At 39.1% G+C, this 25,061-nt stretch overlaps 1 protein-coding gene across 3 annotated transcripts in view; it reads right to left on the bottom strand.

Annotated features, from left to right (window-relative positions):
- Positions 1–25,061, bottom strand: part of cntnap2a (contactin associated protein 2a) — a 316,253-nt gene that overhangs the window by 202,016 nt on the left and 89,176 nt on the right. The gene's annotated exons all lie outside the window — the stretch shown is intronic.

Here is a 25,061-nt window from a genome sequence, read left to right as displayed (position 1 = left end):
TGTGATGCAATCAGCAACAACATTTCACTACAGAAAACACACCACTGTTGGTCTGGTTGAACTGCAAAACCACACAGTCTATTTCATGGAGTGGTGTTGGAAACAGGTGTTTTGGCCTTTGGGCAAGTTACTTATGGAATTATTGTTAATTGCTATGCAGTTAATATAATCTGTCGTTGGCACTGTTTGTCATTTTCCCCAGCAGATGTGACATTCAGTGCCTGTTGAGAATGAGAATCCTGCTAGCTGAATGTGTTGTATTTCTCTTTGCTAAAAGAAAAGAAACAAGAGTGAGGAAAGAAAAAAAATATTTTATTAATTTTTAACCTTTGAGACTTAGCAAATCCCAGTACTTTGCCAAAATGAAAAAAAATAAATAAATAAAACCCCACAAAACAAAATGGGATCAGCTATCGGAACCCAATCTTGGTACAAACATTTTCCCCACTTGTGGATTCCCATCCAATACATTCATTTTTAGATAACAGATCAATTCTTGAAGTTGGTAGCACGGTGGTCCACTGATACAGACACTGTTCTTCAAACTCTTCAAGTCTCCTATTCAAGTCTCTCTGTCATCAAGCAACTGCCCTGCTGAAGTGTCCTTGAGCAGAATATTGAATCCCCACAAGGGCTTTGGGGGTGCCGCACTGTAGCCGACCCTGATCTTTGACTCATAATCTCGCTGTCTCATATCATCTGACTAAACCTCTAAGAATAAATAAATATGAATTGTTGACAGGTGTTAAGAATCAGTGTTAGCTGGACCCCACAAGTACTCTGTTGGCTTGAGTACATTTTTTATCTTGGACTCAGGGCTGGCGGGAGAGAGAACTAGGGGGGCATGGAGGACTGTACAAGTTTGATAGCTTATATAATCCAATAATCAATAAGCCCTGTTTTTACCAGATGTGCTGCACTCCAACCAGAGAGCAAGAGGGAGGAATGAAGGAGAGAAAGTAAGCAGAGAGCAAGTCAAAGAGAGAAATACACCACAGTAGAGGAGAGACATGCAAAGACATAGAAAGAGACAGGCAAATATGGGGAGATGTTGACAGGGAAGAAATTAATATCGAAGTATGCGACATGAAGCCTTGTATCTTTGGACTCCTAATTAAAAATTGTGGCTAATCTGAGTTCAGTCTGAGTCCACTAAACAAGGAGCAGACTGCTACTGATACATAGCGTAGACATAAATGCATCAACAGTGCACAATCAAAAACACAGGTGCAAGCACACACATATATTTAAGTGTTTGATGTTGAATGTACATTCACACTAATGCACTTACATATAGACTATGTGCGCACACACACATATGCGCACTCATGCTAAGGGAAGTCCAGCAGTAATTAGAGGTGAACTCTATTTGCTAACGACCTTCAGCTCCAAGACCCACGGCAGGCTGACAAATTAGGGTTCTCTCTCCCAGCCACGTAGGGGCTCCCTCAGGTTAATGGGAATCAGGGGGCTGAGTGTGTGCGTGTGGGTACAAGACAATGCATTTGTTCGTGTATGTGTGTGTGTGTGTGTGTGTGTGTGTGTGTACATCTATACTGCCAGGCTAATGGAAACCCAAGCTGTGCTAAGCCCCTGCAGTGGCTGGGGTTCGCTAACGGGGATTTAGCATTGTTCTCTGTGTCAGTAATACCTGGCAACGTTAACAGGAATTAGCATTGCTCATGGCCAAGCAATACAAAACGAGGCTTATGGCGGTTAGCTTTGTTTGTACTGTGGCAATAAAGCGCTAACTGTGTTTGCTTATCATGTATTAACTGATGTTTCTGGAGCAAGGGATGTTAACAATATTCGCTGCTCTCAGATGAGATTATTACCTTTGCTGCTAATGGAGAGGATTAGAAATTGGCTAAATTTGTTTCTGAAACACAGCACAGTTGAGGTGATATGGGAAGGCTCTGCGGGTTTTCACACTCACAATCCTCTGTGTTTTTCTGTCTTGAACTTTTCCTCTTCCATTCTCATATTTTCTCTTATCATTTATCCATCTCTGTGTTCCTCTCTTTTCTCCGCCCTGTTGCCCCCTGACTTTTCTCACACTCTTTTGTCTACACTGTCATACTGCCTGCCATCAATGGCCATCTTCTCCCTCTCCTTCTTTCCCTCATCTCTCATCTTAGAGTAATTATTTTCAGAAGCAGGATATGGTGGAAATGGATTGGTTCTGAGGGCTGCTGAAGAGGTAGAGGTAGGAAAAAGAAGAAATGCTCAGAGGGGGAGAAGTGGAGAGTGTGAGGGATGGAGAAAGCAGAAAGAGTGTCAGAAATAAAGACAGCAAGAAGAGAACAAATGTAACTGGAAATTATTATAAGAGTAAGAGAAATAACAAAGGGAGATAAAAAAGGGAGAAAAATGAGCATGTCCCAAATACAATGTTGATTCCAGAAACAAGTCATTATCATTGAATAAGTGATGCACACATCACACATGAAGACACATACACAGAAAAACAGCTACTTGTCTATTGTAGGTCTATTTTCTCATCATAGAGTTTCAACAGAGGAGACTACAGCTGAATGTCCACATGGCAGGAAAACTTAGGATACCTGTGTTGTGTGAGTGCAGGGGTGTGAGTAAATGTGATTAAATGCCATGATGCAGACACGGCATGGGTCCTTTTCCAGACGCCTGGAGGACACAGTAGCAGGCGTTGTTTACCTTGATGACGTGTGAGGTTTGACGTTCGCTCAAACAGCAATAAGCACCTGCACCTCTTCATCTAACAGCTCGCTATGGCTGCTAAATCTTTTGCCATTCCTTTATTAAAATATTCCACACTGATCTGCCAAGGAAAAAAATATCCAAATCCAAATGTTATTAATTTTTTCAAAAAGTTCATAGGTTGGTCATTAATCTTGGTGACTAACTCAAAAGTTCCTCTAGCACTTCTCACAATAAAATCCTTCCAGTGGTTTGTAGGTGGAAGGCTTTTACAGGAACGAGAACCAACAGCTGGAACTATTTAGATTCCATAAACAATATCTTAATATCAGTAGACGTCATTATACCTCCAATAGTCCAACAAAGGAGAGTGGATTAGAAAACTGAAAGCTTGCTTGTTTGATGAAAAAAATCTAAACCACACTGAGTTCCATTTTACACAAAGCTACAAAAACTACTTACAAACATAAAGCTCAATCTGGTGAGCCTTCAAAAAATGATGCTCCTTTCTGGTGGCCTTTTCGACCACACTTGGTGAGCCAATCAGTTCACAGTGAACACTCAGCTCGGCTGAGCGTGGAGAGGGTCACAGATTGGCCCTGTCCCCAGTCAGGACCATAACATTGTGGGTCAGTGCAGTTATCCCCTGCTGTGAGGTCGAAGTGGGAATGCATGCAGCACGACCACATCAAGGCACACCATGGTGTCATTAATTGTGTGCCAGCCTGCCAGGCCTAAGGAAAAGGACATATGGTGAGGTGGCAACATGTAGAGCTTATTGATGTCGGGCTAAGTGCGCAGTCCAAACAAAAACAAAACAAAAATAAAACACAACACTGTATACTGCATACACAGTGATTAATATGCACATGTACCTGTACTTGTATACAAGCATGTGTACAAGTGTATACACAGACAGTCACATCTGCAGAAACACACACCTAGACATCAAAGAATGACCATGACTAGAGCATCTTGGACATTACAGAGTAATGCAGAGAAAACAAATTATGTCTGAGACTGACTTAAAAACCACAGAGAAAAACCATCAAAGACATTGACAGACACAGAGAAGCCAAAACAAAGCTAAAATATTGACACCTTTCATCTTTAAAAACTTGTGCAGGCATTCATTTTTAACAGAAATATTACCTTGTTATGTTCCAACTTTTTGGTAATTAAAGATGATTAATTCTGAAATACAACTCTGAGGGGGAACGAATGTGAAGAGTGGTTTGTCTCCCTGCTCATTAGCAGTGCAACCGTGCAATCTGCAAAACACACACCATAAAATGGAACAAGGAGTTTGAGGCTTTGAAAAATGGCACTGAATTATTAAAAAGAAGCAAATTACAGTTAGTCTTGCTAGTTTTTTAATGATTAAAGGCAGTAATGTCTGAACAATATCATATTTTCCTTCCTTATGTAAAGAAATCAAAACTTTTTTAAAGTGTTGTGTAATTGCTACTGTTTTGCTGCTCTGTCATTCTCTAGTCGAGACACAGTGAAATTCTTTAATTAGCAGCATGGCATATCATTAGCTGGCAATATTGTCCTGAGATAGTTTGCCTTTCATGTGAAATTAGTCCCACTAGGCAAGAAACAGCAATTTCTCCCTGGCATTTTCCACATGGAAAAGGCATGAAATGAAAGCCTCTGTGATGCTATTAGGGGTCTGAAGTTAATGGTCTCAATATCCACTAACTGAAAGTCATTTATTTTAACTGAACCATGCTCTGAACCAATTTTCATTGTGGATGCACAAATGTAATAAATGTCTCTTTGTGGATATACTTAATGCCTTTTCAGTGTATGAATACCCGCTCTATGGAATCTCAAGAATATTTCAATTTGTTTTTTTTAATATTATGAATTGCCATATACTGTTTGATTTTCTGCAATAATGCCTATTTCATTGCTCAAATGGAGTGGAGAATAGTACTTATCAAAGACAAAAAGTAAACATGTCAATTGCTCTCATGGCTCACCAATTTGAAATGTCCAACTTTCAATGCAACTGAGCATCCAGTAATCTGATGCTGTGTATGTGTGTATATTTCTCAGGAGTCTGAGAACACACAGAAACTAACTTGTGTGCATGAGTGTGGATCCACAGACACATGCATACAGATATGTGCACACACCCACCCTCTCTTCTTCTAACTCTCTTAATTGGAAAATTCCACTCAGGCTCACAGATCTATAGAGATAACTCTAGATTTAAATAATGTTAACACATTTGAAAATAATTAATTCCCTACTGGGTCTCAGCTTTATGAATTGACAGTGTAGTGAGTGTGTGCATGCATGCATGTGCGTGTAACTAACACACACTTCTTCCTGTGTGTCTATCACAGAGCCATCTTTGTCTTCACTCGATAAGCTCTGAATTGCTCAGTGTGTGTGTGCATGTGCATGTGTGTGATTGATGGAGCTGCAGTGGTACTGCAGAGAGAGAGAGAGAGAGAGAGAGAGAGAGAGAGAGACACACACACTTGGTCAGATCAGAGTAGCAGTAAATGCTGAGTGGTGGGCATTGAGGAAAGGACACAGAGGGTACTACAGAAAAGTAGAGGACAGAAGAAGAGTAAGGGAGAGGAGTGGAGAGGAGAGGGTTAGCGAAGGACAACAGGCCACCTGCACATTATAACTCTAAATAACAAGATGGATAGATCCCAGAACACATCTGTTGTATCTCATAAAAGAGTAACAAGTACACAGCTAATTTGGTGATGCATCAAATAAGAAACATAGCAAGAAGAGCAATGTTAACTCAGCTTCACATGAAGCAAACTGCAGTCGATGTGATTCGACCTGCATCATCTATCAAGGAAATAAGGATCCACACCACACACCTGTGATTTTATTGCTCCCTTTAAATCCCTGCAGATTTCCGAAGCTCCTTTTTAAAACTCTGTCTCAATAGGTGATGGATTTCCCCCCGTAACAAATTAAGTCACAAGGAGATTTGAGTATTTGGTGGAGAAAACAAGACAGGGTAAACAGCTATGCATTTTCAATTGTCAGGAATTATTGGCTACTCTGCCTTGTAAACAAATGATTAACTTGCAAGGTTTGACTATGAAACTTTAAATGGTTTATAAGGTGAGATTAAAATTATCATATGGTGAAAAAAAGCTGCAGTACAAAAATGTAAGTACAACAGGTTCAATGTTCAATTTGATGCAACAAATCTCAAAATTCCTGATTTGTGGAGGAATATACCTATTCTTGCAATTTTTTTGTCAATGATTGTGTAAAGCAGTTCTCACTGTTGCTGACATTTTTCATCAATTGGCATATACTGTAGTATTTTGCGAATCCACTGCAGTACATCTTCAAGTTCACATCTCCACAGGGGCAAGTACAAAAGGCAGTTCAAATCTGGGAAAGTATTTACATTGCTACTCCTGAAGTGTTTTCTGATTCCTCTTTTTTTGGGCATTATTGTCCCTCACCCTATCCCATCCAGAGTCCATGTGCTCAACACTACATATTTACTATTCACAACATGATGTGGCAGCAACAGTGGAAGAGGAGGGAGAGAGAAAATGGAGAGAGCATGTTTTAGCAATGAAAGAAGGGAGAGACAAAGGTACAGTACAATATGTAGACTCTAGGGGACTCTAGGCAGCATTTGGGAACTCACAGTTCTTAGATACAGTGTAAGTCCCTGAAAAGGAACTGGAGTAAAGATTTAACATTGAGTTTTCTTTTCTTTTCAGTCCTGAAATGGTGTCATGCTGCTTCTGAGTTGCAACGATTTTTTTTTCCTCCACCTCTTCCCTTGCCTATTCAAAGTGGACTCTGGGTACTAAGAAAAAAAGGCACGAGCATTTTAGTATAAGGAAACTCCAGAACATGTCAAAAATTGATGTAAAAATGGGAAAGAAATGCACCCTACGTCTACACAAATCTAATCCAGAATACACTTACTTGACAGCTGGTTGCTTTTTGCTGTCCTTTTTGTGTAAATTTAATTTACAAAATCTGCCTATCTTCCTTGGCATTGCTGCATAATGATAAGCATCCTATTATAAATCCCGACAGGCCTGCATGCTGGAAATGGGCACGTCAGCTGGTTTGGAAAATCATAACAATGAATTATCTCCTTTGGAATGTCATTCATTTTGTCCGCTGTGGGTGTGTCTTTACATGTTTGTTAGTGCTTGAGTGTATTTAGTGTGTATGCATGTGTGTGTAGAAATATGTGGATCACATCCTTGTCATAAACATCCGTCATGGGAATATAGCCGGTGGTGAGAGTTTTAGGACCGTCATTCTTCAGAGAGGGAAATAGGGAGGACATTCTGAACGTGCACTGCTTTCACATTGGGATAGGCTAGAAGGTAGAAATCTACATAGCATGCATGTGATGTACTGTATATGGCTACAAGACACACCATCTATTAGAAACTTTAAATTCAGAAGCAGCTCTGTTGAATATTTCAATGGCAAGAGCTAATACAGATTTCTAAAAAAAAAAAAAAACATAACCTGCTGATTAATCCCAGCTGCTCTTTCTACAAGTAACCCATGAAATTCCAACCTACAAGACACCATGATATAACAAAAGGGAGCACAGAATCTGAATCAATTTATCAGACATCCAGCTGTGAAGACCAGGTGTGCAATGAAAGAGAAAAAGAGTCCACTGAGTGAAGTAGAAACAGAATTTTGTTCTCTTGTTGTTTGAGAAAAACGATCAATGACAATCTAAAAGGTGACATCAGACCTCCTTTCACTTCTAATCAATTGAACATGATAACACAGATCCAGTCAGTGTTTGCTGAATAGTTTCCCTGCTCAGGGAGTTAGTTTAATAATACACCTAATTAGAGGGGGCAGAGAGGCACTGATATGTCTAAGGCAGAGATAAACAAAATAATTATACATTGGTCATTTTAAAGTTAAAGCCCAAAAAAGATTATCTTGTGGGCAGAAAAAAAGCTGTAATTTATTTGAACCTTGCTATGGGAGGACGTGAAGAAAGATAAGGACAAGTGTCTGGAAAATCAAACACAGCATTTAGATTGTGGGACAACACAAACTCCACCCCCCGAACTCTGGTGAACACCATTCTAATCGATCACAGGAAGCTTACCATTGTATGTGTTATTTCATTGGTTAAAAAAATGTTTTCCCTTCCTGTTTTGGTGACTGGTGAACTAGTAAGTGCGATCGATACCAAAATGCAGACTGGCAGGGGACAAACCTTGACTCACGACGAAGTGAGATGCCTCCTGAATATTTTGCCTGGAGAGAACATTTCTCAGTTAGAGAAGGTGCATAAGAACACTGATGTATTCAAAATATTCAGCGTTAAAATTAAGGAGAATGGATTCCAGCCAACTGTTGAGCAGTGTCGTGTGAAAGTTAAAAAACTGGATCAACAGTACATCAAAGTATGCAACGCTTTGCAGAAAAGTGGTAGCTCTTCAGATGTTAAGGACAAATGTGTGTGGTATGACGACCTCGATTGGATCCTTAACTCAAGACTCATGGTGAGCCCGGTAGATGTTGAGTCGTACGAGGAGGGGGACAAGAACCCTGTAGCAGCATGTACCAGTTCATTGTTGTCTGCCGTGGATAACCATAGTTCCTCAGCTGATGCAGAGAACTCCGATAAAAATTGTAAGTTTAGGTTAAACTGTTGTTTTGGCTGTGCAGGCCTTGTTATATTATCTCTCCCTTTTGTTTTGATGATCAGCTGATTGATACAACCAACAAAATCAAAATGGTAGAAGGCTGTGCAGCTTATTTTGGAGGCCATGGCCTATTACACCTAAAGGTCCGGTTTGTGAATGGAACCAATGCGAGGATGATGCATTGTTTAAATTTTCAAACTGGTCTAGATTGTATCCATGTCATGCCGCTTGAGAAAAAAAGTTTTTTTTTTTGTCTCAGCAGTACAGTGCGATCTGTTTATTTCTGTGACTATAGTAACGTAATACCACCGCACGTCTTGAATCAGGAAGTAGATCGCCGTGCGGTAGTCAGTTGCAGCAGTGTGCGAGCTCTACCAGTCATCAGGCAATCGTTTTTTCCTCTTCTCTTTTGCTAAAGCCACGTCTGTGAGTATTTCTTATCATGTAATATTAGGATAGTGCCTATTTTCATCTTTTGTAAGATTATTGAGACGGCTAAGTTAGTTTTATGTTTATTACTGCTGATTGTTTATTAGCTCAATTGCGTTTATCATATAGATCACCGCTGTGTAGATAATGCTATGATAGTGCTGTTTTTTTCTGTCACTTTGTATTTGGATTTAATATTAATATAAATCTCATTTGTATTGCATTACAGTTTCACAATATTCCCAGTAAACTTTATGGAAATATATGGGAGTGTTTAAGCTGAATGGAGCATAGTCCATGACGATCCGCAAAGGCAAAACTCAAATGGTCCAGAAATTATAAACAAAAGCCATGTGGTGGAAATGTCGTTCAATTATTGGTCATACAGTTGGCGGGTGAAAATGGATGTCTGTAGAAAATTTCATGGCAATCAATCCAATGGTTTTTCAGATATTTCAGTCTAAAGTGGTGGACCGACAAGCCAGACCGACATTGCCATACGTAGAGCCACACTGCTAGCGTGGCTTAATAGTTGAGGTTTTTAGGTTTTAGTTTAAGTTTTTTTTTCCACTATTATTTAGAAACTGGGAGGGATTTTACAACTTGACAGATGGCACAGTGTTTAAGCAACATGCAAACGTTTGCTCTGGAATTCATCCCTTTGAGATTCAGGAACAGGAAGATGTTAGAAATGAAACAACAGCTGCAGCTTTGAGAAAGACTCTACGACTGAAAAAGAGCCTCTTCTGATCGAGGGAATGTTTTCTACACAGAACCCTCAAATCACATGTCGAATCAGAAAAGTATGAAAAATGTAGAATACAAAAACAACAAGCTGATATTTTTTGATATCATTGTTTTTCTCATGGGATCCTTTATCATACTAATTAAGTATTTCAGCAAAAAAAAAAAAAAAATGCTGAACACCATACAGTACACTTTCTTACTGAACTTGTATATTCTTCGGGAAGGTTTGTTCCTTGACACAGGTGCCTTTTGTGTGAGTAATGAGCATGTTGGCATATGTGCAAACACATTTCTTGCATGTGTGAAGTTTAGTGTAACCATCTGTATGCAAATACCAGGAAAATATATTGGTAAGCTAAAGATTTAGTGCAGTCCATCAATATTCAGTGTGAACCTAAAAAGGTCAAGAGGAATACAGATGGTCCGTCCGCTGTTCTAATTAAAGAATATATTCTGCCCTCGCATGTACGACGTCTGCTTTGTACAGCTAGACAGATAGTTAACAGCAATGAAGAAGAGAAACTCCATTTGTCATTTTGAGGATTGATGTTTTATCTTTTGTTCTTTTTTCTTCCTCAGTTTTATTTCTTAATCTTTTCTCCAATTAAGTCTGTAAGACTGGAAAAATAAACATAAAAAGGACAAATAAACATTACAAAAGTGTAACGTCTGTTGTGTCTATTACAATCAAATATAAAGATACCCAGTAACTCAGTAAAATTAAACAATATTCTCTATATCACCAAACTAACTGCTACACTGTTACATGCATAACCTATGCAAATCAGCAGATGAAAACAAACCAACTAAGTTAATTAATCTGACGCGAAGTGTCGATGCCCGTTGCTGAACAGATACATCAGAGCGTCAGAAAAACAAAGGAGCATACGCGAAAAACGAAAACAGCCACGTAACGTAGTAAATACGTTACTGAATGTAAACATATACATATACAAGAACTACAATCCTTACGTGTAATTACTTACAGACACATATTTGACCAAGCTGTGTAATGAAGCAGACTCGTGACTGATTTCTGCGCTGTTGCTCTAACAGGTCCGTCACTGAAATGAGTCCGACTAGAAACTATAACTAAACGCCAGAGGGCAGCACAGAATATATAGCAGCCACATTTGAAGGATAGAAAGTTTGAAAATGCAGATGGAAGGTGGTAGTTGTTTTTTTTTTCTGAATCTAGTTGATAAATGTTTAATGCCATCTGATAATCTTGGTTTTGATATTGAGGTCTGTTTTTCAAGACACTGAATTATGCAAAAATGTGTTTATGTAAGCACAGAGTAAGCTTGGGTCTCAAAACTAGCACTACTAAAAAGGAGAAATTATTACATGAGCAGGATAATATCAGAAAACAGCCAATACCTACCAACCTATAACTATCGATCTAATTTAAGTATTGATGGTATTTGCAACATTGTAAGTCTCTGGCACAGCTCGTGGTGACATATAATTGACATGGCCTAAGTCAAACTTGTGATAAGTGATAAGAAACAGTTCATAAGGTACTGTAAAATGTATTGCTTGCCCACAGCAGCATGCTCAGTCATTGAAAAGCTTAAACTGAGAGTGGAGGATGACTGATTCACGATGTAGTAAAGGCTGGAAACAGAGTTTTTCAAAGCCAGAAATCTCTGTGGGTAGTGAAGCAATTGCTGAGTCACTGGTATTGATCAACAAACCTATCAAACCCCTGCAGATATATTATAGCTTATTATCATTATTATAGCTCATTTTGAGCTGTGGGAGAGAAAAATGTTTTCCACATGTACAGACCCCCAAGAAGAAAAAGTGTTTGAGAGACGTGGTGCATGGACCTGTGCTCTGAACCCACTGAACAATACATTTTTATAACTCAAGCCGCTTTTACAATTGGAAAACTTAGTCATCACAAAATATGATTAGTCCTCATGGGGTCCAGAACACCTACAGCAAATTTCATGGAAATCAAGCTATTGGTTTTCAAGACACATTGCCATGGACTAAAAGGTTGATTGAGGAAAATGTTGCCCTGAGCAAAATATTTTGGAACCATCCTCTGAGAAACATGAATTGCCATATAGAATTAATGGAAACTTGTCCTAATGTGTTGGACAGACAGACTGGTTTCCATGGCCATTCAGAATGCCTTCAGCCTACACAGTTAAATGGTAGAAACTATTTGTTCTGGTTTACCACGATGATTAAAAGTATTTATGGGCTGCACTGCATGTGTCCTGCTACAATAGTATATGGGTATTTTGGCTTATGGGCTGGAGTCTATTTCTACCACACATTACAGAAACCTAACCACATTCATGTGTGAAATCATTTAAACCTGAAAAAGCCACATTTCCTGTAGGAACATATCCTCAGTCTGCCAATTTTCATCAACTTTACTTAGTGTCAAAGCTCAACATCTCACAGAGTCACCGGCCAGTGTCACTCGAAGCCCTAGCCAACCTGTTGTCGCATAACTATCGCAATGTCATATGGGATATCCATTGCTCATTTTGATTCCAGTGCATTAGGCAGATGGGTTGGTCTATTTAGAGAGCATGGGGCTGGTTGTAGCCTATAGAGCACCCAATTCTCCCACGCTTGCTGTTTAACTGACGCTGGAGCAGATTGTTTATGACAGCTTTCCGGCTGCAAACACCAGACTGTGTGCTGCAGGACAGCTTCTATTACTGCAGCACACACACACACACACACACACACACACACACACACACACACACACACACACACACACACAACACATAAACAGGCTCACAAATAAAATAATAATAACAGAAAATTCAGAGATCAAAGCAAATGTTCACACACATTTTCACCCACACAAGTTCACATGTACATATATTGTAGAATCAAATAGAAATACCTTATCACTCTCACACATTCTTACTGATGTAGCCATCAGAGACATTCTTTTTACATCAAGCATCACTGCCTGTTCTGCCCCAGAGAGGAATGGATTGAACAATTTTAAAATTCTGCTCTTTTGACTACTGTCAAAAACGGGTTTGTAGCAAGGGTGTGAAATATGTGACAGTCTCCTCTGCTGTACTTTCCAATGATTAAAAAGCACAGACCTGGTAGAAGGTTTGTAAAGGGGAGAGTTCCATAATGGGAGGAATTCCGTGCCAAATACAGATGTCCCACAAAACCATTATAGGAATATGTCACATAAAAACAAATCACATGGTCTGCGCTATAAACCATTAGTGTATATGGCTCATTATGTTTTAGGAAGCGATCACTGTTTAATGAAAAAAAAGGGTTAAAAAGATTACAAAAATCTATCAACAACACAAAAACTGGGTGGAAATCTGGCTTACCATTAGCAAAGCAGCCACCATTTATTTTTTTCTTACTTAGAGACATTCTGGTGCAAAATCAGCAGCTCATTTGCCTTTTCTCCCCATTCTCTTCACTGTCTTTTGAAAGAAAAGAAAATGCTACTCACAGGAACAAGGTGTACAGTTATAATGTAAGGATGTTATGATCCCTCTTATGCTTACTGTAGAACAGCCCAGGTACTCTCACATATAGGTATTACTAAAATATTACATCATCAAGTTCTACCTCAGGGTCAGGACCCTGACACAGGTCACAGGAAAAGGTTGATATAATGATTATTGATTAATATAATTATAAAAGGATTTATCTGTTTCTTACAGTATGTATGTACATCAGCGACTCCAACTGGCAACGTATCAATCACTTTTTTTGGTGCTCCCTCCCCTCTCTTCCCCTCAAAACACTACTTGAGGCCACCATAATTCCATGTCTCCTTATCTGTCTGTAATGTATATCAGTGGAGCTGAAATATGACAGGTAAAATTTCCCTTTCAGATAGGAGAAAGGAGGAGAAAAAGAGTGGAAACGGATATTAGAAATTGACGAAAGTCAGCTGTATACACCCCCTGCACTTGATAGCTTCAGCTACAGTTTTCTTTGCTTCTCTCTGTCCCTCTGTTTTATTTCTCTCTCCGTTCTTGTTCTTCTCCCCTTTTCCTTCGATCTCTCTGGCTTTTTATTTCTCACAGCATTTCTCTTGTTGTGTCAGTGTGACAGAAGAAAATGCAAGGCTGATCCCGCCGGCAATGTGGATAAAACAGTTGACTCTGTGCTTGCGGGCACAGTGAGAGTGCTGGCTGAAAGCAAGACCCTGTCCTTTGAGTGTGTGTGTGTGTGTGTGGCAAGGTGTGTATTTCTGTGCATTTATTGTATGTGTGAGAGTGGTTGTGCTCAGTGTAAAAGCTAGAGGAAAGATCTCCCAATACAGCATTCCCCTATGTCATCCCACAGCGCGAGTATGGTGTCGTCGGCTAAGACATTGATTGGGAGTATTTTGTTTGTTTTTAGTTTTTTAGGCCTGTGCATTTATGTTGGGTTGTCTGTTTTATCAAATGTGGTAGTTGAGCAAAAGAGTTGTTCTGCCATGTGTACAGGGAAGTCTCCAATCTGTTTCAGGCTGTAACGGGGTAGTTTTGGCTGACTTACAGTATAGTCACAGAGTTGTAAAACAATGCTGACTGAGTCTCTATTGCGATGCCAAACACCAGATGTATTACCCAACAGTTCTTTCTGTTTTTATTTTGTGTAGTCTCAAACACACTGATGCCACATTTTACATGTCAAGACAACGGCCTTAACTTTCTGTATAAACCTACACCTAAACTCTGGAGATGCACACTTTAGCAAAGGTGGACATGCTGCCTTGAGACTGTTTATGACACTGTCCTATTTTCCAAAGCCAATTCTCCCATAGAAGTAACATTTTGTCAGTCTTGCTCCACACTTGGCACATATCGGCTATAGTTCCTTGAGTTCTTCTCTTGTGATGTAAAAGCACATCTTCCTCTGTGGTCTAGTAGCTGTCACAATGGACATGGAGAATTTCATTATTGAGGTAGAAAAATACCTGGACCTTTAAAAACCATGCACACAAATTTGCACACAAATATATTAACATACAAATTGTGTAAATAGGATAAACTCACGTGTGAAATCTCTTCGTGCTGGTTGGCCACATTGGCTGATACAAGAAATTCCTGAAAAATGTCTAAAATGATTGTGGAAGATTTATTTTCTGTCACCATGCAAGTATGCTGACTAAAAGTCATAAAATAGCTGCTGCTGTGTTTTGCCAAAGATGCTACACTGATATTGACACATGGACAAGCATTCTGAGGATGTTAACATGTTATGAGGAATGCTTTGTTTTGTTCTACAGCTTTGATGTTTGAATTGAATAGATTTAGGTTTTGACCTTGCTTCCAGGACTTTCTCTGCTGTTTTCAGGCATACTGCAAGAGACACTGAGTTAAATGGCTTTGAGATAGATAGCCACAAATACCCAGCCTCAATTTGGCTTGAAGATGCTGTACCTGCATTAAGCCTGGACATGAATGAATCAATCCTAAAGTGATGAATGTATATTGTACAATGTACTGTATGGTAGAATCTACTTTATCTCTAGCATCTATTTCAGAGCTAATTTTAGCACAAGGCTAAATACATCTGGACAATACAACAGTCTGGTGATGTTGATTGGCTACTAAAAAGGAACATTTGTTTATTCATTTATCTTCACAGATTTTTGCATGAAATAAGTAGCAACCAAACACATGACAAGTTTACTGTGGAAGAACAAAGGAAAAAAATGCCTGTAATCAATTGCTGGCATTCTTTACTGCCACAAATTCTTTTTGATCAGAAATAGAAATTAAATGAGTGCAAGCCAACAAAAAACAATTTCATGTCAGTTTTTCAACACATATGCAAATGGCTCTATAGTTGAGCGCTAAGACTTGACAGTTATTTGGCAGTTATCAGGCAAAATTTAGCTTTGCCTTGTTTTGAGATTACATTTGCTCATTATGACTTAATTTGATGTTGCACAGTAGACACTGACATGAAAGGGACCAGAGGGAGACTGGGCAACACAGAAAAAGAGAGGAGTTACATGTAAACACTATCACAACACCTGGTATGTAACCATAGCTTGCTGTACCATGAAACACTGAACTATCGGCCTTTCAAAAAGTGAATATTACCTGACAGTATACTCACTTTTTGAAAATGCAACAACTACATAAAGGTTTGTGCTATTTTAAGTAGTGTAAAACTGAGATAGTGGGTGCTATTGTAACTTTGTATGCGTCACAATCAATCTTCAAAGCCTTGTCTTCTGAATTTAGAAATGCTTTAATTATAGTCGTGTATACTGTAAGTATAAGAAGATCTGTCTTGGGATAAACATACTGTAGATAAATATTTACAGCCTATAGTTTCACACCGCATGATGACTTGCATTGTCACAATATGTGCTGTACAGAGAATTAATATATATTTAGATAACTAAAATTAGAGTGAATACAAAATTAATATATAAAATACAAAGGGCACAGAAAGAAAGATAAAGAGAAGAGAGAATAAGAACTCTCATGAAGTCTCAATAACCTTTATGCAGATTGAAAAACCAAAGTAAAAATATCAGACCAACTTTAAAAATGGGAGAGGAAGATATAATAGAGATGAGTTTGCTATCCCATAGCCAGCAACAATGGGGAAAAAGCACAATCATGCTTGGATTTTATCTGGGACCGTAGAAAGGACAAAATTAATTGGACGGAAGATCAAAGGGGTTTGGAGGTGAAATAGGAGCAGAGTGAAATGGCACCTTGTGATACTTTGTAAAGGAAGGGCACAGAGGAAGAAGAAAAGTTCACACTTCTTCAGTTAAGGTTTTTTAGGGAGGGAAACCACTGGCAAACTGCATAGCATGACCATGACTGCCAACCACATGCTTGACATGATCCAAAGGGACATATGATCAAAATATAACATATAACAAATGTCAAAACAACATGAATACCAGAATCCAAAAGAGTATAATAAGACTTGCAAGAGCTGACTTAGTACTACACTGAAAAACCTGACTAGTCAAAACTGAAAGTGGGAAACGAGTTTTATTTGAAATGCACAGGTGTAAGTACTAATATTAATCATGGCTCTATTCATTTTAAGTGTCCCAGTAAGCCATGCCAGTGAGCCAGCATGTACAATACCAAAGCACTGATACTAGCATACATAAATAGAAAACTGACATTACTATTAGTCAGGTATTAGCCACACCTGTGTTTAACGAGTCAAATTGCCATACCTGCCATGACACTTGATAAACACTGCATAATTGCACCAGTTTTACAAAACTTGTGTTTGTAGAATACCAAATTGTAAGTACAATAGATTTTTACTCCAAATGCCCTCTGGCAGCTTTGTACGCAGTATATTCATATTCACTGACCATTGTTAAGTAGCATTACACCATGATGTTTATTCGGCCCTGCAAAGATCTTGATGAGTTTTTGTGATTACTGCACTGAGAAATTAGTTGGTATTTTTAAATCTTTCTTGTGCTGTTTTGTACGAAAATATGGTAATATCCCAAGTTTGCAAGGAGTACGTGTAAAAATGATCTTCAAAAGTGCAGCTGGCATTCTTTGAACAACCCTAATGTTATGAATCGAAGGCTCAGCAGTGGTTTAGTATTTTAACTTAAAGTGCATTTAGCACCAAAATCACAGCTTCAAACCTGATTGTTATAAACTGGGCTTTTAAAATAGCTCCTATGGTAAATAACTGTCAAGAGTAGCATTTTTCACTTAGGAAGTGGAAAAGTGCAAAACTCTAAAAGCTGAACAAGAGTAGTTAACAAAGGGCTGCAGATTTTACAGGGAAGTTTGTGGTGGAGCCTGATGACAGCTGTGTTTACATTTCTGACTCAGTGAATTACGCTATTCAAGCAATCTTACACATTCAATTAAAGTTATTTCCACAACACAGCATTTATAGATATACAATATCAGCTCTCCCTGCTGTTGTTGGGGTTACAAACGTATGCATCATTGGCAGTCTAATCTTATAAACACCTCAGTGACAACATGGGTGTCATACCCAGCAATTGGGTCAACCATTGCTTCCAAACATAGATGGTAATAATTAAATGAAATTTTAACAAATCTGGAGATTTTTATCAATTTTGGTCCCTTTGAAAACTTTCCTAAATCACTTGTCCCTTCTTCTAAATCACTCCCATAAAACAAGCAATAATCGGAATCATCACCTCAATTTAAATGTGCCCTCAACCAATAAGGTTGCTTGATTAAAAACTACCGACTATACAATATCTCCCCATGACTGCCTCTCTATGCCTTGGCTCAAAATTAACCCGTATATCTGTTCAGTGAAACCTAACCCTCGGGCGAGGTTCTGCAGCAGCAGGAACACAAGCTAACACACCCCACACACACTTCCCACAACTCTTTCTTTTTATTTATACTGCATGCTGAATCTACATCCTCTGCCTCCCTTTCCATCTGTCACTCTTTATTGACAGCTGAAAAACTCAGCTCTTTCTCCTCATCCCTGTTGTCTTTTTTATCCCTCCTCTATAGCAGAACAGGTGACTCATGTTGTTACTCGGATATGGATGTTTTGATTGTTAATATAAGAAGTTGGAAAAGGACAATCATTGTGTAAACACAGTGTGGGTTGTAGACAGTACATTCAGTTGTGTTTATTTTGTTAAAGTGTCACTCTTCCCCAGCACCATAACTGGTTTAGCACAATCCTCTTCACTAAAGCCAAACCCTCGGGCATGTTCTGGAGCAACTTCGAAAAGAGACACACTTAGCTTTTCTTTCCTTTTTTATGCTGAGCCTAAATTCTAGTCTAGTACTCCATCTGCCTGTTTTCTTTTATATCTGAAATTGCTCAGTTTTCTCCCTGCATTTATTCTTAAAATGTGTTTTTTGCTTTTACTGGTTAAAGTTCTTCAGAAACATTTAAATTCACTTGCATTCCAAATGACTGTACAGACAGTATTTGTTCTTCCTAAAGTATTGTTCTTCAATCTGTTTGATAAACCAGTTCCTTCCTTCCTTCCACACACTCAAATTCTGAAATGCACTCAGACATACTTGTGCACATTCACACTACACTACCTCTACTCTAAAACTAAAATTAAGCCATGATCACAATAGAGCACAAGCTAAAATCTGCTTATGCAGATTTAATTTGTTTTTTTGTCAGCAGGCATACGTCTCTCCCAAAATATGCACCTCTTGCTTTGGATAATGTATTGTTCTAGCCCCCCACCCCCCACCCCCTCACATTATGTTAATAGCATTGCCCTGAGGAAAATATGCTTTTAATTCTACTCATGTGCAAGGAGAGCAAAGGCTAAATTTCTTTTGTCAGCTTTTATGTTTATTAAGTGAGTTATGCAGAATTAAGAGGAAGGAAGCACTGGGGCCAGAAAGATTTGTCTACTTGTCTACAAAAAATTGTCCATCACTTCCTGCCAATGCATGCAGATGCACATAAACACAAGAAGAAGACAAATATGGCTGCAGACAATAACCTGACACTATGGATCAGCAGGCTAACATGTTCTGCACTGTGTCTGGACAGCTTGTAATTGACTTTGTCTGTCATTATAAGACATCAAACGAGAGGGAGTCTGTAGTCGAAACTAAATTGACTGGAGTACGATATTGACCACAGGTTTCTGTCTTTCTCGTCAATGCTCCCATTTTTTGGTTGCCTCTCCCGCTCATTCTTTCTGTCTCTCTGGAAAGTACTCTTACAGCCTGCGGTCGACTCAATCATCCCACTCCAATAACAATTCCAGCTGGCTCTAACGTAAGACTCCTCAACCTCTGGAGTTTTCTTCACAGTGGCTGACATGTGCTACGTGTGTGTGTGTGTGTGTGTGTGTGTGTGTGTGTGTGTGTGTGTGTGTGCGCGCGTGTGTGTCCTGTAAACATACACTGTACATACATATATAATGAGTGTGTGTGTCTATGGTCAGTGTGTGTTTGCATTTGTGCTATACCCATAGCAATGCACAAGTGTGTCTTGGTACTAATGTGTGTTTGTGTTTGAATAACTTCATCTGCATCTGCAAGTGTGTCCATACATATAGACATATTCATTAGCATATACATGTACCAACAGATGCAAAGAGTGAATATGTATACTTCTGTGTGTGTGCATTACTTTTTCTTGGCTGTGTGCTCATTGTGTCTGTGTGTGTGTCTGTGTTCCTGGCCTCCCACTGTTCACCAGTAATGGAGAACATGTGGTAATAACAGTGATCTATCACAGCGATGGTTTGGCACTGCCAACCACAGTGAGAGCAGAAGCTGCAACAGCATGGGACAGCAGAGATGACAGTGTTGACAACAATAGAAAACTATGAACGGAGTCAAAGAAGGGGACATATTTTCTCTTCCTCCTCAAGAGGATAAGAACACAGTCATTATGCACATACACTGTCAGAGAGATGCATTTCCTATGATAAAAAGTTACAATGAAGTAAGTAACCGCGCTGCCACATTTTTCTGTGCTTAGAAAGTAATCGTTGTTCAGCCTTGATTAAAATCACGAAGGCTTACATTTTTTATAGCAAGCGGTGTAGTGGATGCAGATTTGTCTTAGAATATGGGAAGTAAACCCCTGGAAGACACTTTTTTCAGAAAGACCGATGAAAGAAATGCTGAATGAGAGATTGCATTGAGTTACATAAGCTAGTGGAACAGAGGCTAGCACGGACGTGATGTCCGTACGTTGACTTCTGCTCTCTATGGTCAGATTGAAGGTTGGTTATCACCATTCAGGAATCTGGGAATGTCATGTAGCCATAGAAGAATTTATTACTGCAATAAAGCAGGCAGCAAACATTGTGATCCGTTCTGCCAGACCATTTGCAGAGGTGGTCTACCTCACAATGCATTTGTATCTCAGCCAGAATCAACTACGTGTAAATACAGTGCCATCCCTTCTGCTGCAACAAAAAGCCAACTGCAGGCTCCTTGCTTGCAAAAAATGATAATGGTTTTCAAAACCTCTAATACATATACAGTTGCTTGCATATCAAAATTGCTGGCTCATATGTAAGTGCTGTAAAAGTTGACCACTTCCTAAAATTAATAGTAAATCCAGACTATTATTATTAAAATAGCATGCCTGGAACCAGACCACAAGGTTTGAATAGATGCACTCCAAAGTGAAATCAGCATTGATAGTCATGTGATAGAGCACATGGACATAAATGAAAAATTCAAGCAAAACTGGTGTTTTATCATGCAATTTTGTGTATGTACAATTTGGCTGGCTCCCTAGAGCCCCCTTTCACTCAAACTGATAAAACATGGCTTAGTATCACATCATTACAGCATGAATTTTCATTGCTATTTTGATTTACTGATGAAAGCAAAACACAAGGTCAAACAATGTTTTGTTTAGTTTCTGAAAGCATAATTAATGTGTACGTAGCATAAATTTAGTGCTTCAACATAACACCTGCATCATAACACAATACTGCTGCGAGAGAATGACAGCATTGACAGCTTCTCTTGTTCAAAACAAATGACCTTTTTCCTTCAGAGACGAAGACATTATGTTCCCTTAGCCTGACCTCTGCTTTCAAAATGAACAGAAGTGAGACAATAAAACAGAGAGAGCAATTCAATCTCACACGGTGGGTGTGAAAGTATCTAAACAAAAAACAAAGCATACCTCGAAGTTTACCGTATCGTAAGCGTATAGGTAACCTAAGTTAAGGAAATCCATTGAGGCAACGTGCATTTACTTCCATCTAGTAACATCTCGCTGATAAAGAAAACTCACTTTTATCCATTATGTCCCTGAGGTCTTTATACAGGCTTAGAAAATCAACAGACAGAACCGCTCTCCATCTCTCACACCACATACTTACGCAGTTGTTTCATCTTTTATTTTTTCCTATCTGTCTGAGCTCCCTTCATATTCTCTCACATGCTCCATCTCTCATTTCCCACCTTTTCTCTCTGTTCTATCACCTGTCTCCATTCTCTCTCGTATTTTTTTCCTCTTCTCTTGCTGTTACTTATTTCTCATTTTCAACAGTTTATTTCTCTCACATCCCTGCAGCCTCCTACGTTGCCTGTCATCACCCTGGCTCTCACAGCTCAAGTCTTTATCACCTGTTGAACCACTCATTTTGTGACATCATTGGTCCCTGATGCTGTTCTTCTCTACTTCCTTTCCCCCACTGTCCATCCGTCCATAAACACAATTTTAAGGTACCCTCTACTGCAGAGATCACCTTAACAAAAATCTCAAACTAAAGAAGACGCTGTAAGGTTGTCATTTTAATTATGAATATGTTAATTAAAAAATCTTAATACAAAATGACTTTAGAGATGATTAGACTCTCCCTGTCAGCAGGCTATATTGCGTTTGAGGTTTATTCGAAATGTGTGCTGTGTGCAGTTTTTAAAAACTGTCACTGAAATAGTTTGCCTCGTTGAGATAATGCTGCTTTTTCAACTAGACTGTAATGTGTATGGCACAATTTACATCACATCCCAGTGTGCTCATCATTTGTCTCTAGCCAGGGGACGTTGTGGTTGATTCTTTTTCCTAGATTCAGTCTCAGGCAGGCATTTCTTCGCAGAGGGTGTGATGGCAAAGTAAACACTTATAGCTCAGAATGGCTGCAGCACTGATTGAGCTATTGCTGTGTTATTCGCTTTTAAAATAACTTTTGAGGCTCAGGTGTCTGACCAATTAAAGTGAACTTTAGAGCAGAAGAGCTATTACTGGCTGGGCTGATGGTGAAAAGAACATGGAGAGATGGAAAGTAACTGCTTTTGGCTAAACGTGGTATTTTGTATCCATGCAGAATCCTACATGTCGAGGTCTGAAAACTTTTTTTTTTTTTGTTCTTAGCATAAGATTGGACTCACCATCGTAATTGTAGACTGTGGAGATGAGCACTCTAATGGACACAGTTGATGGGGCCAAGAAATATAAGCCTGCAAACCTGTTCTTTAAAAAGCAAAATAAACCTTTCTCTGCTTTATTTAGAGCCGCATGGCAATCTACATGACAAAGAGAGGCAAGTATGGAGTTCAACCTGAGGGTCGAACTTTAAGTAACTTTGCAATACAAAACATGGTTGTAATGAAATATTGGGCTAATAACTTTTCAATAATGTTCAATAACCTTCATGCCTCTAAAAATGCTCCTCAAGACTGAACATGTTTGGAAACTGTCTGAGGTTTGCATGGACCTTTTATACTGCAGAAATTGTGACATATCAAAGAAGGAAGAGCACAGGTGTAATTAATAAGATTAACAGTGGATGCATTTCATTCAGGTGTTCTAATGCTCTGGCCCTGCTTGTGCATTCAGCCTTAGTGCTATGGCTTAGTGGCACACTCATATGGAATTGAGCTGTCATTAATGTTATTAGTTACACCTGTGCCTTCACTGCTGTGACAAGTCAAAATGTCTGCCGGGAAAGAGGTCTATTTCCTTGGCCTCACTGAACTCATTTGTAAAACTGTTAAGGATGCGCTTATCTGCCAACTCTACAATGACATCAAGAACAACGTTGTACTAGCTCACTGAAATTGTCAATAGATACAAAGTATCTTACTGATAAAAGAATAAAGAAGACATAACTGTAGGCTATCATGACGACAACTGTGGGTTATGCTAACTTTTCATTCAAAATTGTGGCTATGTGCGCAGATTGGGTTAACAATTCTTTATTTTGTTTCTTTATTAGACTAAAAAAAGCTAAGAGAGCTTGTGTAATGTGGCAAACTTGCCCCTCGTACACATCTTCCAGCTGAGACTACCTGAGCTATACTGTTGGAATATAATATGTGGTATTACGACACAGGACGGGCTGGGGCTAGCAGGTTAGCATGCTAACTTCAGTAGACATCAGCACTGTTATTTCTCCACATTTCTGTTGATAATGTTAGTTCATTTTTTTTAATGTGTTATGCTGAAATTCTAGCCAAATCTTCCATATTGCCCCTTTAAAAACATAACACATGCACTTATTGTGCAGAGTATACAGAGTAAGTAAATAACAGTTGAGAACACAAGATATGACGAATGGGGATGTCAAAATGACACTATAACATGTCAACATAAAACCCTAACAGCACAAATATGACCTGTCTTGATGCCATAAAGACATACATAAACACACACAAACAAAACAAATACAGTCATCTAATGTATACAGTTAAATGTTTTGTGGGAAACTACATATAACACAGGGTATTTAAATATTTATGTTGTACGTCTTCATTTACTACCACAGCACAGCAGACTTAAGATGTGGAATTTATTATTTACAGCTACTTTCAATAATGAACAAAAAGTTTCAGTTTTAATGAGCTGTCTGGACCTAAGAGCCTGTTTTGGTGGTTATAAAAATCATAGTTAGCTGGATGTTTTATGGGCCTGCCATCACTGATCCACCTCCATTAGTCCCGTGTAAAGCCTGGGGAGTAGAGACATGGCAATAGATTGTCCAGAAAATGTTAATTTACAGACTAGCAGGCTGATCTAATTACCACACAACAAAAAAGTTGATAATAAAACTACTCAATGTCAAGACAAAATTCTGCATTATAACATACGATGATATGAATGGATAGCACATCATAATAAGGATTCTGACACATTCTGGGTGTTCTGGCACTATCGTCTCTGTTCAATGCACCTGCAGGTTATCAATGTGGTCTCCCTCTTGGCTCCCCGAAGAAGAAAATGACCTTCCCACTCCAGTCATAAATGCAGAGTCACTCCCTACTGTTACGGACAGAACAACCGGAGACAACGGATATAAGACTGAGTGAGTTTATTTGTACACAAATGTAAAATGAGTGGATGAGAGGGGTTAATGATACCGGCCCTTTTTTCGCTGATGATAGAAGAGTACTGGAGATGAACAGAGGTACACGGGAACGGGAACAGGAGCAACACACACAGGAGACACACTGGGGCCGGAGCTGGAGATCTCAGGAGTCGGGATCGGGGTTCGGGATTCGGAGTGGCGGTAGTTCTGACGAAGCGTCGTGAGTGAGTCCGTGGAGTACGAGCGGCTGGAGTAGAAGCTCTGTCCTTCATACTAACAAGACCGGACACTGACTGAGGTGAAGAGTGGGAATTTATGGTGGAGTAGAGTGGCTGATTGCGTTCAGGTGTGTTATGGGTAACAGGTGCTGGGGATTAGTATTCAGGTGAGGGGGTGCGGTGTGGCTGAGGTGTGGTGGAGCCTGGCGTGTCTGTGACACCTACCTTGCAACAGAGGTTGCAATCTCAAATGTTTCAAGAATAACCTTACAGCAGCCTTTGCCCATTGAATCATATTCCCTCTAATCACTCTAATCGCACCATATAAATCTCCACAGTATTTCTGCTTAGTTCTTATTTCTTAACTTTACACTTCACACTTAAGCTTAGATCATCATCCTATGATCGCTGCACTTTAATAATTCCCTCTTTATTGATGGCCTGTAATTTTGGTGGTTTGATTTTGGTGATGGATCAGTTCTTATTTTAAGAAAAATTAGACCAACATCTAATCTCAGTAAAATCCTAACCAACCTAGCTAAACTACTCCCTGTGGCTATCACTGCTTTTACAATACACTAAATTCTCTTTGTTGGAAGACTTTTAACAGCATATTGTTACAAA

This window comes from Siniperca chuatsi, linkage group LG19 (assembly GCF_020085105.1).
Source record: "Siniperca chuatsi isolate FFG_IHB_CAS linkage group LG19, ASM2008510v1, whole genome shotgun sequence".
Taxonomy (NCBI): domain Eukaryota; kingdom Metazoa; phylum Chordata; class Actinopteri; order Centrarchiformes; family Sinipercidae; genus Siniperca; species Siniperca chuatsi.
Note: the sequence above shows the minus strand (reverse complement) of the source record. Positions and strands in the feature narration are given on the sequence as shown.